The sequence below is a fragment of the Chiloscyllium plagiosum genome, unplaced genomic scaffold (genome assembly GCF_037043375.1).
Source record: "Chiloscyllium plagiosum isolate Xiang-an unplaced genomic scaffold, Cpla_swu_hap1 HiC_scaffold_12, whole genome shotgun sequence".
Taxonomy (NCBI): domain Eukaryota; kingdom Metazoa; phylum Chordata; class Chondrichthyes; order Orectolobiformes; family Hemiscylliidae; genus Chiloscyllium; species Chiloscyllium plagiosum.
The window spans coordinates 13309572-13327922 of record NW_028270150.1 but is presented as its reverse complement, the minus strand read 5'-3'; the positions used below and the strand labels follow the sequence as shown (position 1 = coordinate 13327922).

Here is an 18351-nt window from a genome sequence, read left to right as displayed (position 1 = left end):
ACCACACTCTCGACCCAGATAACTGTGCTTATACAATCTTGTGGTTACAAAATAGATGGTGAGAAATAGATGAGGGCAGCACGGTGACTCAGTGGTTAGCACTGCTGCCTCACGGCGCCAGCAACCCAGGTTTGATTCCAGCTTCAGGTGACAGTCAGTGTGGAGTTTGCATATTCTCCCTGTGTCTGTGTGGATTTCCACCGGGTGCTCCAGTTTCCTCTCACAGTCCAAAAATGTGCAGGTTAGGTAGATTGGCCGTGCTAAGTCACCCACAGTGTCCAGAGATGTGTAGGCTAGGTGGATAGGCCATGCCTGATTGTCCATACTGTCTAGGAAATGTAGAAATACACGGTTACAGGTATGGGTAGGGAGTGGGTTTGGGTTGGATGGTCTTTGGAGGGCCAGCGTGAACTTGGTGGGCCGAATGGCCTTCCTCCACACTGTAGGGATTCAATAATTCTCTGAATTTGTTGCCACTCATAACAGGACCAAGAATAAGAAGGCGCAGATTTAACGTGATTACAAAAAGTAAACAAGATGGGAGACAAAGCTTTTTTTACTCATTCAGGTCTGGAGTGTGCTACCTTAAAGTGTGGTGCATTTGAGATTCAATTGAGGCATGAGACAATGAGATAAATAGAAACAATGTGCAGGGCCTCAGGGTACAGCTGGAAGAATAGTTATAAGTCACAATGCTTAGTAGAAGCACTTTTTGTACTGTAACAATTCCACAACTCTGTGATTCTGAAAACACTGAGATCCTTTGAAATCTGAAAAGATTTGTATTTGCACTGCACACTTGTTTCTTGTATGCAAACCAAAATTCCTATGGTCATGAAGTTTACGTTTTTAATTTTGAAGAACTTTTTTTTGTTAAATATATCTAAGTTGAGCTTCAGAATGTAAACTCGCAATGTCAACCTGTCACACTGTACTTATACCCTCCCACCAGTAGGGGTGCTGCAATGCCATTTGACAACTCAGCCTGCATTGAAGGCACATTTGTTTCAAACAGAGCTACATCTCCGTTTCTCAAATTTCTGTCAGTTCTTTTAAAAGCATGATAAATAATAAATGACAGCAGAGCAAAGTATAAAAATAAGGTCAAAATCTACTTCATTCCTCTGTTTTCTTTCTATAGCTCTGTAATTTGTACTGCACCAGGTTATCATTCTTTCTGAAAGGATACAAACATCTCTCTATGTTAACTGTTTCCTACAATAAAACATGACATGTTCCAACAATATTAGAAACACACTGTGCCACGGAAACAATTTCTTTCCTTTAAAAAGGGAAGGAGAAAAAACGTTTAAGGCTGTTTAGCGTTTCCCTATACCTGAACAACCAAGCAGTTCTCTGTATTCAAAGCCCAGCCCACACAATAGTTAATCTTTTATTCAGTGCAGCTTCTGTTCAGTTAACAATTAGGCATTGTGATCCTAAGATCTTGAAATCTGGAGCAGGTACAGCAGTCTGACCATTAATCTAACTGACTGTTCAATCCAAGCCTGTAGAGAGACATTTAATAAAACATTCAGGCGATGTAAGTATAACTTGCAAGGCCACGATTTACTGCCCATTGCCAACGTTCCTTGAGAAGGTGGTAGTGAGCCTCCTTTAGTCCATGTGGTGCAGGCAAACCCACAGCACTGTTAGGAAGAGGATTCTAACTAAACATTGTAGCCATTGAGGGTCTTAGCCTGGCAAAGGATCAATACATCTGGGCAAACTGCACTGAAATAGTAATTAACAACATACACTGTTATTAATGTGGAAACCATCCAGCAAATTCGCTAGATTAAGAGGTATTGCATGCACTGCTAATCTCCAGAATTTTCTGAGTTTGCACATTAATTGGCCATTAAATCACCACAGAAAGTTAAATCTGGTTATTAACTGTGTAAGTACCCTTTTAATGACACGATAATTATAAGCATAATGCCAATTAACCTCTTTGGACTAGAAAGGAAACAGTTTAAAGTGTTCAATCTTTTTGCAACAGGTAGTAATTGGAGTTATAGATTCAAGCACGCTGAATATTTAACTGTTTTTACTTTTTCAAATTACTTTTCCTCTCTGTATCCATTCTCTCTCGATCTCTGTCTGAATTCAGTTTGCCTTGCCTTCTCTTTTCTATGCCTCAGATAACTCTCTTTTGCCAGCATTCTTCTGCGTCTCCCTCAATTCTTAAATCCCACTGGTTCAAGAAATTCATCCTGGCTCCAGCATTCAATGAAATCCATTGCCCACAATGTAGCATTAACAACTTGCCCCTGCAGCAAATCAGACAGCGAATCATTTCGAACTGAGGGGTGCCGGGAAATGGGGATTGTGTACGTCGGGCACGGTCTTTGTGCATACCAGGCTCTGTACACATCAGTTATTTTGTATGTCGTGTAGCCATTTGGTGTCTGTATGATGTCATGTGTAGATGTTGGCATTCTGAACTTTGGATCGTGTATAGGCCTCTATCCATTGGACTTTAGGAGGTTGGGAAGTGACCTTTTTAAAATCACTTGGGGTCTTATACGGTAGATTCAGAAAGTTTGCTTCCCCTTGTGGGAGAATCTAGGACCAGAGGGCATCAGCTCAGAGTAAAGAGAGAGATGAGGAGGCCTTTCTTTTCTCATGATTAGATTCCCTACAGTGTGGAAACAGGCCCTTCGGCCCTACCAGTCCACACCGACCGTCTGAAGAGTAACCCACCCAGACCTATTTCCTTCTGACTAATGCACCTAACACTGTGGGCAATTTAACATGGCTAACTTACCTAACCTGCACATCTTTGGACTGTGGGAGGAAACCGGAGCACCCGGAGGAAATCCACGCAGACACGGGGAGAATGTGCAAACTCCACACAGAGAGTCGCCTGAGGCTGGAATCGAACCTAGGACCCTGGTGCTGTGAGGCGGCAGTGCCAACCACTGAGCCACTGTGCCGTCCCATGAATAATGGATAGGGTAATGAATCTGGGGAATTCTTTACTGCAGAGGGTTTTCAAGTCTGGATCATTGAGTATAATCAAGGCTGAGATAGAGAGATTTTTAATGAGTAAGGGAATCGAGGGTTATGGGGTAAAAGCAGGAAGGTGGAGTGGAGAATCATCAGATCAGCCATGATCTCAGTGAATGGTGGAGGAGACTCGATGGGACGAATGGACTGATTGCACTCCTACATTTTATAATTGGCTTACAGTATTGTGTAGCTCCTTTAAGGATGGCAGATAGGAAGGTAGAGTAGGAGGCAAAAGGAAGGAAGGAAGGAAATTGATTCAATGACAGATATCTCTTACGTTTTGTAACCTGTTTGCAGAGGAAGTGTGGCAGCATTGAGGAGAGTCTGTGGAAGCTTACAGATAAAGTGAGTGACAGGAGAGAAAGGGAGAGGGCTAGACAGAAAGTGGAAATCATGTAAAGGGGAGTAATGGGAATGAGTTGGTGGGTGAAAGAGGAAAAGTGAATTGCAAGATGGAGGAGTGGGGATCAGGGAGTTCTTGGTGTGAGGGAAGCATGAGGGATTAGTGGTGCTTTGAAAACTTTCGCCTCAACTCCGCAACTCAAATTTAGCCAATAATTCCTTTCCTCTCCTCATCATGACATTCTCAACTGATTACTCTACCAGAACAAAAACACAAAGTGAGAGTGAGACCAAAAGGACAGGCTGTTAGAGGAAAGCTGGAGATAGAGTTAGAGGGAGAGAGGGAACCAGAATACACATATGAAAGGGAAGAAAGAACATAATCTCTGATTTAGCAAGTGCAATGTCATAGGAGATCAAATCCAATCAAATCCCTCTCCTGGAAGCACTGAGTCTTGCGCAAGTGTGACTCATTGCCTTTAGCTGCCCTTTTGTGCTTCACCCAAGTGACCATGATTCATAGGCAAGTCTAGACAGTGATCGTGGGTTCTTTGATTAGGAAAGCAGTAATAATCAAGTCTTCTCCTGTCCGCATTCCGACATCCCCTGGCTAAGAGTTGGCCGGGCAGCCGGGAGAAATGGGAAAACCTGTCTGACATCCGGACCCACATCCCGCAAGCCTGCCAAGGGCCGCTTCTGTCTGAATGGAATGAGTACGGATGGAATGCTGACCTCCTACCGACTCGAGTCGCATCAGACACAACCTGTATTCCACTTGGGCATGAGCACTGGAGATCATGCACGGCCTTCACTATCAGACAGCTCACTCTTCCCAGCCAGAGCCAGACAGCTCTACAAAGTTTTTGGTGGGGAGGGTGAAGAAGGGGAATGAATCAGCAAGAATATTCTTGCAATCCTGTTTCCCACTTTCCAAAGTTTTCAATATCTTCCTTCCTCACAGGGGCCCAGTTCTGCCACTCAGGCCACCAGCAGCGTCTCACTGTAATCCCTGTATATATTTTTTTGGAACGGCTGTGGTGTAGATCCCTCTGAGTCACCGTGTCTCACCAGGAGGACCGGCCTTGCCAAGTTTAGGCGTGAACGACAAACACGTTCGGACCAACTCACGGGCAGCATCTTTCTCTCTGACTTTGATCGTGCAAACTCCATGTGGAAAAGAAGTATAAAGTCACCATTACTTTGTGACCACTGGAATGCTGGTGCTGCTGACTGAATCGAAACAATCACCCACCCCGCCACTGCCACCTTAATTTGAAAGAAAAATACTTCAACAAACAACTTACATAGATACACCAAATGGCCAAAGTACTTCAGAAAATACATCAACATTTCCTCGGACAAAATATGCATAAAATCAAAGTGATTCAGTACCTGGTCCGGAAACAAATAGTCTCCCCTCGTCATCGCGGATAATGGAAGAGGAACAGTTCCTACGCCCTGTGCCAGCGATGACTGGAATTCGCCGTTCGAAATTTTCCAAAGGAATGGGAAAGGCCGAGAGGGGGAGGCAGAGGGCTGGAAGACGGCAGAGCGGGGGAGTGTGGTGAGGTTAGGGTTTGAGGGTGAGGGGTAGGTGGTTGGCCGAAATGAGGAAGGGGCACGGTGGATTTCAGAGAAAGGGAGAGAACCCCAACAGCCTCCTCACCTTGCCCTCCTGCAGAAACCTCACTCAACCCTCTCACCGAATCTTTGAAAAAGGAAGAGTTTTAAATAAAAAACTCAAGGAACAAAAAAAAGGATTCCAGATGTTCTTTTTTTACTCTCCCCACACAGTTCCCATCTCGGAGGAAATGTTGGAATCCTTAAATGTCCGATCCCAGTTTAAATTCCAGGCACGAGGCACTCTGCAGTTAATGTTATACCACCCCCTGCACTTGGGAGAGGGATTGAAATAGGAGGTGTTTCAAACTGATTGAAACGCCTCTGACCATTTCAGTTCCAATTCTTTTCATGTGTATTTTTTTCCTCCCTCCCCATCCCCTAGTCAGGGAGTGATTCCACCAGTTTCTCCAGAGGCCAATGACATCAAAGAAAGGGAGGTGAAGGGAGAAGAGGGTTCTGACACAGCACGCACTGATCTCCCCTTCGCTCTGCAACAACTCAAGTTCGCTACTGTTCCTTTGGCTTGCCCACGACCAAAGCCTTTGTTGTGCCCTGTCGCAAAGATTTTGAAAACTTTCCCCTCCCTCTCCTCCGCCAGGATAGTCATATTTAAAAAGGAAAATACCTCCACCACCCCCCCCTAACCCCGCTCCACCAAAATAAATTCCCTCTCTCCCTCATGGCGAGTGATACAATCAGTTTCAGATTCCTCGTTACTTTCCCCTCCCCTCAACTTTTCCTCTTTTTTTTCGGGGGAGAATTAGGAGATAAACAGCAGAATTTCTCAGGCATGAAGAGGACAGCCTCCTGGGGCACTGCCAAAAATAAGGGGAAAAAAAAAAGACAGGCGAACAGCATAATGGCAAAGTTGTGCTTCTGAGCTGAACCGCTCTCTCTCTCTCTCTCTCTCAGCGTGGGCATGGTCATTGAGCAGTCCGCCATTTTGTGTGCAGATGTACGCTGCTCTCCATTCTCTCTCCTTCACTGTCATTTTCCCTTGTTCTCTCTCTTTTTACGTCCATCACGTTCTATCCTCTCCCTCTTTCTCTTCTGTAGCTCTATTCTCGCAGTTTCTGCATCTCTCTGGTTTTCTCTCTCTCTCTCTCTCTCTCTCTCGGCCACACATTCCTTTTAACTGCTTCCTCTCCTTCCTTATTTTCCTTCTCTCTCTTGTATATTCTTTGCTCACTCTCACTCTGTGCCTTTTTTCCTGTGATTATGCTGACACCTTCTTCACCTGCCAAACACTTGCAAGCATTGGTTTGTCTGCATCCCCCTTTGTCTGCATCTCTGCTTCTTTCTCTCTCCCTGCCCAACTCTCTGTCTATCCGCCCTCCTGTCTCTGTCTCTCCCTGTGGTTTCTCACTCTGCCTGTCTCTCTATCTAATGCCTGCCTGTCTGTCGCAATCTCATCTTGCCTCTGCTTCCTTCTGCCTCAGCGTATATCACACTCTTCCCTCTGTCACATTCTCTCATGGGTCTCTTGTCTCCAATCTCTCCCTGTGGCAAATCTATTTGCTTTTCCAAAAAGCAAGCTAAAGAGGTAGTTCCCATGAACCTCTGTCTCTGAGTCGCACAAAAAGGAAAACAAAAGAAGGAATCCTCGCTCCATAAGATTGTCTATTTCGCATCCTGACACCAGCCGGCAACTTATAGAATTAGGCAAAATGCATCACCTTTGGGAGGTTGGTGTCATGGCAACACCTGCTTGGCATACTGCCCAGTGCTCTGCACTGTGAGACTCTGACGGTTTTAACTGGTTGAATTCCAGCAGTCCCCGCTTTCCTGACATGTTGCCAGGCTCTTTGTCCCTTCGAGCGAGAGTGGTGCTGTTACCCATTGAACCGAGGTGGCACTGTCTCTGTTAACTACCTTTGTGAAGGCTTGTCCCCGGTCTATCTGATGCTCAAACCATCCTCCCTGGGTGAATGGAATGGGGTGACATAAAGTAATGTGGGGGTACGATGAGAAGCGGGTGCATGAATTGGCTTTTCGCCATTCCTGACCACAACAACAGCTGACACGCTCAGAGTGGGGAGCTCAAATGCACTTAACCAAAATCACATCCCTGTCTTAGTTTTTTTTTGGTTAAAAAAGAAACTCCTTAGTTAATCCATACAAAAGGAGAGGTTTAATAAAGATGACCAAATGATAGTGAGTTAAATCATAAAGATTAGATGAGGAGACACGTTTCCATGGCAGATGCAAAACTAATTCTCATACAGACTCAGAACAAAGGGTAGAAAAGGTCAATGTTTCTGGTGCTGTGTCTGGGGAAAGATTGAGACTAACTGGATAGCAAAGCCTAAATGGCCTCAATCTGTGCCGAGAGGTTCCATGTTTCTATGAATAACATCTGAGCAACACAGAGTCATAGAGATGTACAGCACGGAAACAGAGACTTTGGTCCAACTCGTCCATGCTGACCAGATATCCTAAATTAATCCAGTCCCATTTGCCAGCACCCAGCCCATATCCCTTCAAACCCTTCTTATTCATATACCCATCCAGATGCCTTTTAAATGTTGCAATTGTACCAGCCTCCAACACTTCCTCTGGCAGCTTATTTCATACACATACCACCCTCTACGTGACAAAGTTGCCCCTTAGGTCTCTTTTATATCTTTCCCATCTCACCCTAAACCTATGCCCTCTAGTTCTGGACTCCCCAACCCCAGGGAAAAGACTTTGTCTATTTATCCTATCCATGCCACTCATAATTTTATAAACCTCTATAAGGTCACCCCTCAGCCTCCGATGCTCCAGGGAAAACAGCCCCAGCCTGTTCAGCGTCTCCCTATAGCTCAAATCCTCCAACCCTGGCAACATCCTTGTAAATCTTTTCTGAAATGTTTCAAGTTTCACAACATCCATCGAATATTCCATCAGTGCCCTAACCAACGTCCTGTTCAGCCGCAACATGACCTCCCAACTCCTGTACGCAATATTTTGACCAACAAAAGCAAGCATACCAAAAGCCTTTTTTGCTATCCTATCTTGGCAGGACGGATTAGGGAGAACACAAAGGCATTTTACACTTATGTGAGGAATAAGAGAATGGTCAAAGAAAGAGTAGGGCCGATCAGGGATAGCATAGGGAACTTGTGTGTGGAGTCTGAGGAGGTAGGGGAAGCCCTAAATGAGTTTTTTGCTTCTGTCTTTACAAAAGAAACGAACTTTGTAGTGAATGAAACCTTTGAAGAGCAGGTGTGCATGCTGGAATGGATAGAGATAGAGGAAGCTGATGTGCTGAAAGTTTTGTCAAACATTAAGATTAACAAGTCGCCAGGCCCGGACCAGATTTGTCCTCGGCTGCTTTGGGGGAAACGAGAAATGCAATTGCTTCGCCACTTGCGCAAGATCTTTGCATCCTCGCTCTCCACTGGAGTCGTACCTGAGGACTGGAGAGAGGCAAATGTAATTCCTCTCTTCAAGAAAGGAAATAGGGAAATCCCCGGCAATTACAGACCAGTAAGTCTCACGTCTGTCGTCTGCAAGGTGTTAGAAAGGATTCTGAGGGATAGGATTTATGACCATCTGGAAGAACATGGCTTGATTAAATGCAGTCAACACGACTTTGTGAGGGGCAGGTCATGCCCCACAAACCTTATCGAGTTCTTTGAGGATGTGACTAGAAACGTTGATGAGGGTCGAGCTGTGGATGTGGTGTATATGGACTTCAGCAAGGCATTTGATAAGGTTCCCCATGGTAGGCTCATTCAGAAGGTCAGGAGGAATGGGATTCAGGGGAACATAGCTGTCTGGATACAGAATTGGCTGGTCAACAGAAGACAGTGAGTGGTAGTAGAAGGAAAATATTCTGCCTGGAAGTCTGTGGTGAGTGGTGTTCCACAGGGCTCTGTCCTTGGGTCTCTACTGTTTGTAATTTTTATTAATGACTTGGATGAGGGGATTGAAGGAAGGGTCAGCAAGTTTGCAGACGACACAAAGGTTGGAGGTGTCGTTGACAGTATAGAGGGCTGTTGTAGGCTGCAGCAGGACATTGACAGGATGCAGAGATGGGCTGAGAGGTAGCAGATGGAGTTCAACCTGGATAAATGAGAGGTGATGCATTTTGGAAGGTTGAATTTGAAAGCTGAGTACAGGATTAAGGATAGGATTCTTGGCAGTGTGGAGGAACTGAGGGATCTTGGTGTGCAGGTACATAGATCCCTTAAAATGGCCACCCAAGTGGACAGGGTTATTAAGAAAGCATATGGTGTTTTGGCTTTCATTAATAGGGGGATTGAGTTTAAGAGTCATGAGATCTTGTTGCAGCTCTATAAAACTTTGGTTAGACTGCACTTGGAATACTGCGTCCAGTTCTGGTCGCCCTATTATAGGAAAGATGTGGATGCTTTGGAGAGGGTTCAGAGGAGGTTTACCAGGATGCTGCTTGGACTGGAGGGCTTATCTTATGAAGAGAGGTTGACTGAGCTCGGAATTTTTTCATTGGAGAAAAGGAGGAGGAGAGGGGACCTAATTGAGGTTATCAAGATAATGAGAGGCATAGATAGAGTCGATAGCCAGAGACTATTTCCCAGGGCAGAAATGACTAACACGAGGGGTCATAGTTTTAAGCTGGTTGGAGGAAAGTATAGAGGGGATGTCAGAGGCGGGTTCTTTACACAGAGAGTTGTGAGAGCATGGAATGCGTTGCCAGCAGCAGTTGTGGAAGCAAGGTCATTGGGGACATTTAAGAGACTACTGGACATGCAGCGGTCACAAAAATTTGAGGGTGCATACATGAGGATCAATGGTCGGCACAACATCGTGGGCTGAAGGGCCTGTTCTGTGCTGTACTGTTCTGTGTTCTATCTACCTGCGATTCCACTTTCAAGGAGCTATGAACCTGCTCTCCCAGGTCTCTTTGTTCAGCAACACTCCCTAGGACCTTACCATTAAGTGTATAAGTCCTGCTAAGATTTGCTTTCCCAAAATGCAGCACCTCACATTTATCTGAATTAAACTCCATCTGCCACTCCTCAGCCCATTGGCCCATCTGATCAAGATCCAGTTGTAATCTGAGGTAATCTTCTTCACTGTCCATGACACTTCCGATTTTGGTGTCATCTGCAAACTTACTAACTATACCTCTTATGCTCACATCCAAGTCATTTATATAAATGACAAAAAGTAGTGGACTCAGTACCAATCCTTGTGGCACTCCACTGGCTATAGGCCTCCAGTCTGAAAAACAACTTCCACCAACACCCTCTGTCTTCTACCGTCGAGCCAGTTCTGTATCCAAATGGCTAGTTCGCTCTGTGTTCCATGAGTTCTAACCTTGCTAACCAGTCTCCCACGGGGAACATTGTCGAATACCTTACTGAAGTCCATATAGATCATATCCACCATTCTGCCCTCATCAATCCTCTTTGTTCAAGTTCAAGTTCATGAGATATGATTTCCCATGCACTAAGCCATGCTGACTATCCCTAATCAGACCTTGCCTTTCCAAATACATGGAAATCCTGTCCCTCAGGATTCCTTCGAACAATTTGCCCACCATCGACGTCAGGCTCTGCACAACTGGAAGGACAACGAGGCAATGTGATAGATGGTGAGGAGCTGGAGGAAGGGGAGGGCCCTGCGCTGAAGGAAGTTCTCTTTGTGGATGTCACAGCTCAGCTGCATTGGGAGCTACAAGGCAGGCAGGACCTGGTGTGAGATGTGAGCTGGGTGCTGCAGAGATTTGTCATCAGGTTTTGCAACTTTTCCAAATGAGGGGGCTGGGGGGTGGGGTGATGGGTAGAAATAGGCTGTCAGGGTAATGAGGAGAAAGTGAGGACTGCAGATGCTGAAGGTCAGAGTCAAGAGTGTGGTGCTGGAAAAGCACAGCAGGTCAGGCAGCATCTGAGGAGCAGGAAAAAACAACGTTTTTGGGCAAAGGTCCTTCATCAGGAAATGAGGCCTCATTCCTGATGAAGAGCTTTTGCCCAAAACGTCGATTCTCCTGCTCTTCGGAAGCTGCCTGAGCTGCTGTACTTTTCCAGCACCACACTCTTGACTCTGTCGGGGTAATGAGAGATATAAGGGAATATGGAGGCTCTGAGATGGCCGTTTGTGGGGGGTTGGGTGGTCATGTAGTGGAGACAGTGACAGTGTAATAGTGGCTCAATGGGGCCAGGTGCTGACGGTGTCCACCCAGACCTCTGTTCCCATGCATCCCTTGCTGTTCCCTTGACACACTATGAAAGTGAAATAGGACTTGGACAATGCCCAGGCTGAGAGGACAACATGGCTGCTGATGGTTTGGTTCTGATACTTGGAACAGTGGGATGAGGGAGCCTTCCAGCACAGTCCAGACAGACTGTGCCACATCATCCTCATGCTCTGCACAACTGGAAGGACAACGAGGCAATATGATAGATGGTGAGGAGCTGGAGGAAGGGGAGGTCCCTGCGCTGAAGGAAGTTCTCTTTGTGGATGTCACAGCTCAGCTGCATTGGGAGCTACAAGGCAGGCAGGACCTGGTGTGAGATGTGAGCTGGGTGCTGCAGACCATCATGTAGACCAAGGTCAAGCTTCAATATTTGGTTCACATTGTGGGGACAACCTGAAGCCTGTATTTGTTTCCTTTGCTCTCTGTCAATAAAAAGTCACATTTGGAACCATCCGATTACTAGTCTGTATGCAATGTTCCCTTACTGGACAATGACAATCTGAGGGTGATCACTGGGCAATGCAGAGAGAGGAGTAGAGACTCAGAGAGATATAAGTTGAGATAAGATATAGATAAGGTTAAGTAAACTGAGTGGCCTTCTGGTTAAGCAGTGGTGGGTGTGAGATGTAGAAGGGAGTGTCAACCTGTGTGCCATGAGCAGCGTGGTTTTATGGCTGCTGTGCCATTACACTGCCAGTGAAGGGTGATGCCAAACTGCCAACAATGTCCAGGTGTTCAGCAGTATCTTCAAAAAAACCTGGCATGAGCATTCAGGGCTGTAAACCTTTTGTGTTGATCTGTTCTCGGAACAGCGCATCTTAAGTTGGGGTAGAAATCAGACATGGGGGCACTATCGGGATGGTGTTTACTGAGGTGTATTTGGTAAGATTTGGCGAGAAAACTCACCAAGCCTCGTAGCAAGAATTCCTCCAAAAAAAAACCAACACAACTTGCACTAGCTGTAAAAAAAGCAAGATTCAGCACAAAAAGAACATCAACAGCTCAGTTGTACAGCATGGAAACAAACCCTTCGGCCCAACCAGTCCAGGCCGACCATAATCCCACTTGCCTGTGTACTGCCCATATCCCTCCAAACATTCCTTGTTCATGAACTTATCCAAATGTCTTTTGAACATTGCAACTATGCCTGCATCCACCACTTCCTTTGCAAGTTCTTTCCACACATGAATCACCATCTGTCTAAAAACATTGCCCCTCAATTCTTTTATAAATCTTTCCTTCCTCACCTTAAAAATATATTCCCTCATCTTGAAATTCCCCACCCAAGTGAAAAGACCCTTGCCATTCACCTTATCTATACCCCTCATGATTTTATAAATCTCTAAAAGGTTACCCCTCAACCTCCCACACTTGAGTGAAGGAAGCCCCATCCTATCCGGCCTCTCCCTATAAGTTAAACCCTCCATTGCCGGCAACATCCTGGTAAATTGTTTCTGAACCCTCTCCAACTTAATAATATCCTTTCTATAAAAGAACTGCCATTCGGTAAGATCACGGTCAAACTGATTCTGGTTTTGATTCCATTTTCCTGTCTGACCCCTTTGGTCTCAGCACAAACTCTACGGTGCAATAGTGAGAGAGTGCTGCACTGCCACGGGTGCTCCCATTTGGATTATGCATTGAGTAGAATGCCCATTTCATGGGAAGGGTATTGTTGGCTAGGCTAGTATTTATTGCCCATCCCACACATTCTCCCCAAAGCTGCGTGGGTTTCCTCTGGGTGCTCCGGATTCCTCCCACCTACCAAAGATGTGCAGGTCAGGTGAATTGGTCATGCTAAATTGCCCATAGTGTTATGTTCATTAATCAGGGGTAAATGTAAGGGAATGGGTCTGGATGGGTTACTCTTCAGAGGGTCAGTGTGGACTTGTTGGGCTGAAGGGCCTGTTTCCATACTGTAGGGAATCTAACCTAATCTAATCTAATCGTTCAGAGAGCAGCTAAAGGTCAACCACATTACTATGAGTCTAGAGTCACATTTGGCCAGGTAAGAGTGACAGATTTCACTCTGTAAAGGACATTAGTCAACCAGATGGGTTTCTACAACAATGGACAGTGGTTACATGCTCACCATTAGACGAGTGATTTTTTTCAAAATTCCTGAGTTTTGAATTCACCATCTGTGATGGTGGGGTTTGAACCTATAAGAACAGTGTCAGCCTGTACTTCTAGATTGCTAGCCCAATGATGTTACCATTGTGTTACCTATTACCCCTTGCTGCAAATTGGTAGCCGTATTTCATACCTAACAATGGTAGAGAGTGTTTTGAGGTGACCTAACATCATGACAGGTGCTGTGCAAATTTTAAAGAATGTCTCATCCCACCTTGACCTCACCTCCACACCCCCCCCCCCCCCTTTCACTCTGTCTTCCAACCTTTTAAGATATTTGTATTCCTCCAAATTGTCCTCTTGGCTACCAGTTGCCAGGGCCTTTTGGGATTCCAAACCTAAGCCTTCTTAGCTTTCTTCTTCTGCCTCTTCCTTCAAGATGTTTCTTTGAAATGCTAATCCAGGGGATCATCTGCCCAAATATTTTCAATGTTGAAGTCTTTTTGTTAGGATTCCTATGAAGCATCACGTTGCATTTTTACTATGTTAAAGGTGGTAGATAAATGTAAATTATAGCTATTACTCTCTTCAAGCTGTAATGAGTAAATTGGGACTGGTTAAGCCAGTGCCTCTAATAATCTTGGAGCCTGTTGGTCAGTGACACAGTAGAAAACAGGTGCTGCCTCAGCCATGTCTCAGTTGGTAGCTTACTTGCCTCTGAATTCAAATCCCATTCTAGAGCTCTTCAGTATAAAAACTGAGGCTAACTTCCCAGTGCAATAGTGAAGCAATGCACTATCTGAGCTGTTCGATCATTGTGTTCAATTATGAGAGACTGTTTACCATTGATGTTTACTGTGCTTGATTAATTAAGCCTGGGCATGGACTCAGAGTGAAGGAAAGTTATTGGAAGAAAGAAACCTGAGCACACAGACATTTTTAAGGACTAAATAAAACTCATTAGACAAAGTCATCACTGCATAGTTCCAAAACAGAATGAGATGATGGTTCAGAAAGAGTTAAGAGTCACAGAACATTGAGCTCCACCCATTCCGATATCACACTCAGTCCATAGGTGGAGATGAGAGTTCTATAGAACTTTGAAGAACAGGACTCAAAACGTTAAGTGTGTTTTTCTCTCTGCCAGGCCTGCTGAGGTTCTGCAGCATCCCCAATCTGTGTTTCAGACTTCCACAGTATTTTTTTATTTATTTGTGGGATGTGGGCGTCACTGGCTAGGCCAGCAATTACTGTCCATCCCTCATTACCCAGGGGGCATTTAAGAATCAGTCCCATTGTTATTGGGTCTATACTTGTGTGTAGGCCCGACCAGGTAGGAATGGCAGTTTCTTTCCCTAAAGGACTAGAGGGCCTAGGTTTAAGGTGAGAGGGGAAAGATTTAAAAAGAATCTGAGCGGCAACTTTTTCACACAGAGGGTGGTGCATGTATGGAATGAGTTGCCAGAGGAAGTGGTGGAGACTGGTACAATTACAATATTTAAAAGGCATCTGGATGGGTACATGAATAGGAAGGGTTTAGAGGGCTATGAGCCAAGTGCTGGCAAATGGGACTAGATTAACTTAGGATATCTGGTCAGCGTGGACGAGTTGGACCAATGGGTCTATTTCCATGCTGTACATTTCTATGACTCTATGACATTAGTGTACCAAATGGGTTTTTTTTTCCTTGACAATTGACAATAGTTTCATGGTCACCATTAGACTCTTAATTTCCGATGTTTTATTGAATTCAAATTCCATCATCTGCCACAGCTGGATTCAAATCCAGATCTCCAGAACATTACTGGGTCTCTTGTTAAAAGGTGTTATGAGAACATAACAATTGCCTCCCTTAATTTGAGTTGGATACCAGTCTTCAGAGAGAGCAGATGTATTCTGTACAGTTCCCGCGAATCTTAGTAATTATGCCTGACTACTCATATGGTCGTACTTATTTATATCATGCAATACACCAGCTTGTTAACTAGGAGCAGTGCCACATCTGTCAAGTCTCTGTGATAGTGTATGGTCCACCATACAATAGACAGGCCCTAGACAAAATAGCAACAAAAGAGAATTGATGGTAATGAGCTTCCTCAAACAGACTTACCCTGAGCCATATCCTGGCAGAAGTGGCAGGACAGCACAGTGGCTCAGTGGTTAGCACTGCTGCCTCACAGCACCAGGGACCCGGGTTTGAACCTGGCCTCGAGCAACTGTCTGTGTGGAGTTTGCACATTCTCCCAGTGCTGAAAATGTGTTGCTGGAAAAGCGCAGCAGGTCAGGCAGCATCCAAGGAACAGGAGAATCAACGTTTCAGGCATAAGCCCTTCTTCAGGAAGGGCTCCCAGTGTCTGTGTGGGCTTCCTCCGGGTGCTCTGGTTTCCTCTCACATTCCAAAAGATATGCAGGTCAGGTGAATTGGCTATATTGCCCATAGTATTAGGTGCATTAGTCAGTGGTAAATGGAGAGAAAATGAGTCTGGCTGGATTACTCTTCAGAGGGTCAGTGTGGACTTGTTTGGCCAATGGTCTAGTTTCCATGCTGTAGGTAATCTGATACCACAAGAATGGCAGTTGGAAAATACAAGATCTCATCAAAAGATGATTGTGAAGGGTTGTTTGCTTGGTAAGATATGAAAGATCCAACAAGACTATTCAGAAGAGCAGGAGGTACTCCCTGATGTCCTGGCCAATTTGTCCACCTCATTTAATGTCACAATAACAGATTATCTTTTATAATCTGAACATTGTTCGTGGGAGATTCCTGTATGCAAATTGATTATTGGATTTCTGTCTTTATAACATTTCAAAAGACACTTCATTGGCTGCCAAACGCTTTGAGAGACCTGGTGGGCCACAAGAAGTGCTATATAGACACATTTTTTTTTTCTTTTCATCCTGCTGATAATCATAGATTTTGGCTATCATTGTACATTACACAGTTGAATATCTCATTGACTCTGGCTCAGCTAGATGATGCTCATCAGCAGCATCAAAAACAACTTGCATTTATGTTAGATTTTCTAAATAAACCTGTTCAGGGATGTCACTACCCCTCTGGAGCAGGTAGGGCTTGAACCTGGGCTTCCAGGTTCAGAGGTACGGAAACTACCAGTGTTTCACAGGAGCCCCTAACTTGTACTTAATTAGCACCATTAACAGAGTTCAGGTAGAAGGTGCTGCACAGCGGTGCTTACCAAAACAGACTGATCCCAAATTACTCGGACACGACCAAAAGCTTAGTTGAAGAGGTCAGTTTTAAGGAAGATTTGAAATGAGGAATGAGTGGTCAAAAGGTCTGGGGAAGGAATTCCAGAGCTTAGGAAATAGGCAGCTGAAAGCGCAGCCACACTGAATGGCGGGGCAGAGAGACCCAAATAAGTGGACTTACCCTGAAAATTAGAGTGGAATTGTTCAGGAGTGATGCCAAGAAACACATCTTCATGCAAAGGGTAATGGAAATGTGCCCACAAGAACCTGTTGAGGTTGAGGAATCAAATGAAAGCATCAAAATCGAGATTAATCAACTTTTGTTAATGGCAAGGCTATGAAGGGTTATGGACCAAGATTGGGTTGATGGAGTAATGGTACAGATCAGCCATGATCTAACTAAATAGGAGCTGAATGGCCAATTGCCAACATTCTGCTGTACACTGGGTAGACCCAAAGCTTGTGTCATATCATGCTTTCAATGAGATGACAAGGCCGCAAGACGACGAGCTCTGAGATGTTGCAAAGACCACCCAAAACAAAACCTGCACCTTCACGTTGCCTCAGAGTTTCCCATCCGGCAGAGTTAACATTCTTCTCAAACTAAAAAGAAATACGCATCAAGAAATAGTGAGGTCGCACCAAAACCTAACGATCTACACATGGCAAGGCCGGTTCTGAACATAAGCACTCAAATAAATGCAAAGGACTCTGGAAATCTGAAGCAAACACCGAGAATGCTGGAGAAACTCAGCAGGTCTGGCACATCCATGCAGAGAGAAAGAAAGTTTTCATTTCGAGTCCAATAAGACTGAAGCAGAGTCACACCGAACTTGAAATGTGAACCTGCACTCCAAGGTCTCTTTCTTCAGCAACACTCCCTAGGACCTTACCATTAAGTATATAAGTCCTGCTAAGACTTGCTTTCCCAAAATGCAGCATCTCACATTTATCTGAATTAAACTCCATTGGCCAATCTGGTCAAGATCCCATTGTACTCTGAGGTAACCCTCTTTGCTATCCACCACACCTCCAATTTTGGTGTCATCTGCAAACTTACTAACTGTACCTCTTATGCTCGCATCCAAATCATTTATGTAAATGACAAAAAGTAGAGGACCCAGCACTGAACCTTGTGGCACTCCACTCGTCACAGGCCTCTAGTCTGAAAAACAACCCTCCAGCACCACCACCGTCTGTCTCCTACCTTTGAGCCAGTTCTATATCCAAATGGCTAGTTCTCCCTGTATTCTGTGAGATCTAACCTTGCTAATGGGGAACCTTGTTGAACGCCTTACCGAAGTCCATATAGATTACATCCACCGCTCTGCCATCATCAATCCTCTTGGTTACTTCGTCAAAAAACTCAATCAAATTGGGGGACAGGAAATATTTCTGGCTGTAAAAGCTACTCTTTTTTTGTGGTATTTTAGGTGCTGGAGGTGATTTCCTCGAATTCCAGGAGCAGCAATTACTGTTTTATATGCTGTTGCATTGTTTTGGAACTTTAAAAAAATCAAAACAACAGCAGTTTTAAAACGGAGAAGAACAGACAAAGGAAGCACATGGTGAGTTGAGCCCAGGTATGGACCTCAGAGAAAAAGGGAACAAAGTGTTGAAATCACTGGAAGCTTGAGCTGTAAAAATGGAGCAGACATTTTAAAGCACTGTAATTGAAACCGATAGATGTACCAGAACAGTGCAGAGGTGACACTAGTTACCAAATTCCAAAAAAGGTCTAAAGTCACTGAGTCATGTCACAAGCCAACCACAAACACCACCTCAGAATTTCATTTTCGAAAAGAATTCCGTCAAATTTCTTTTTGAATGCATCGATACACTCTGAATTCCCAGCCAGCTTGTTCCCTTCACTTGCTCATTGAAATGTTGGGTCTGACTGATGTGGGATTTATAGCAAT

General features: G+C 44.7%; 1 long non-coding RNA gene across 9 annotated transcripts in view; it reads right to left on the bottom strand.

Annotated features, from left to right (window-relative positions):
* The window catches only part of LOC122555422 (uncharacterized), a 331724-nt gene that overhangs the window by 76987 nt on the left and 236386 nt on the right, over positions 1-18351 (bottom strand). The gene's annotated exons all lie outside the window — the stretch shown is intronic.